A 1,923-nucleotide genomic window follows, 5' to 3' on the forward strand; every position below is an offset into this window, starting at 1 on the left:
CTAAATATCGGACAGTGTGACTCTAGTATTCCATAAACTCATTTTCCCAAGTCAAGGAGTGGAAATTTACTCCATAATCAAAATTGACATTTCATCAAACACATGGTAGGCATATTCACAAAACATGGCAAAATTGTAAAAATACTTGGAACTATGAACAACCAATGAACAAAATCAACAATGGCAACTCAACAAGAATATAATAACCACTAAACATCAAATTCATTAACTAAAACTCAAAAATGGAAAAAGCATATATGTATTGATATAGTGAATTAAAATATGAGAAAGTGTAGAACAAGTAGTATAATAAAAGAGCAAATTAAGAAATACTTACAATGGAAATAAGCTAGAATCTAAGATCAAAATTTGAAAATGAAAACTTGTAGTATAAACCCTAATTAAATCCTAAGAAAGTTGAGAGAAAATATAACCTAAAACTACCTAAAACTATCTAAAAATATGCCTAAGTGTGTTGTGTATTGTATGGTATTGCTAGCCCTCTTTATATGCTTCAGACCCTTCAGAAATGGGCCAAAAAGCCTTCAAAATTACGAGCCACGTGACTTTTTAATGAAGTCACGCACTGGGACATGTGCGTATGCATAGATGTGTGCAAACGCACACTTGCTGATTTCCACTTGTGCGTACGCATTGGATGTTGTGCATACGCACACTTGGCTGTGTGCTTCTCCTTTGTTTTCTTCATGTTTTCTCCCAATTGCAAGCTTATTTTCCACTTCTATCAAACCATTCCTACTTATTACACCTAAAATCACTCATCCAAAAATATCAAGGCATCGAATGGAATGGAAGTGGAATGAAATTGATTAAAATAAGCACAAATTAGCATGTTTTTACAACTGGGCATAATTTAGAGAGAAAACACAAAAGTATGCTATTTAGGTGAATAAATGTGGGTTTATATGATGAAATATACTCAATTTAATCCAAAATTTATCGTCAAATATGGACTCATCAATGTGGCTATCCAGAATCACCTCAACTATATGGCGCGTAATTGTATTCGTATCGCGGGGGTGACTACTGCTCTGGCTAAGGAGCTGAGGAAGACCCATGTTCATGCCAGTCAAGGTTCATTGACTCTACTTGAGCTGAGGTAGAGAGAGTGAGTTGCTTGAAGTCGGAGCTGGAGGAGAAAAATGCTAGGCAGAAATCTGATCTGGAGAAGGCTCGTGCCCGAGCAGTAAAAGCCGAGGCCGCAATGTCAATAGCAGAGGAGATGAAGAAGAAGGCTGAAGAAAGTTACTCTTGAACGTATGGGGAGTTGATTGATATTTGGGAAGAGCTAAAGACTGCCCGAGATGATCATGTCGACCTCCAGGAGCATGTGGTCGGGGGAATGAACGAGATGTTCGAGAACTTGAATGCTCAAGTTTGGGTTGTTGTCCCCGTCCTAGATCTTTCCTCATTTAGCAAGGATAACATTATTGTGGATGGGAAGATCGTACCTGCTCCCGAGGATGAAGAGGGACCTATGTCTGATCCAAAGGTTCAGACCGGTTAGGCCTCTCTTGCTCTCGAGGCCCAGGTCGATGTTCAACCCGAAGTCGTTATTGTGGAGACCTCCTCTTCACCTTTTGATGCCATCTCGGCAGTGTCGGTCTCCATGCACCCTCCAACGCCCCCTGTTAAGGGAAAAGATGTCGCAACGGGCAAGGATCTTAACCCGCTTCTTGGCGAAAAATCTTAATTTCCTTTGTTTTTGTTTTGGATATCTGGAATGGCCCAATCTGTGGGTCCTCATCACACTTAATTTTTTGAAATAGTTGGTAGCTTTCTTGAACACTTTTACCTTTTATTTTTAGTTATTTCCATAACTTTTATAAAGTAATGTTCAACGTTATTCTCTTTTATACCCTAGAGAACCCTTTTGTTTTTGAACTGAAGTTATTTGTTTGC

This window comes from Arachis hypogaea, chromosome 14 (assembly GCF_003086295.3).
Source record: "Arachis hypogaea cultivar Tifrunner chromosome 14, arahy.Tifrunner.gnm2.J5K5, whole genome shotgun sequence".
Classification (NCBI taxonomy): Eukaryota; Viridiplantae; Streptophyta; class Magnoliopsida; order Fabales; family Fabaceae; genus Arachis; species Arachis hypogaea.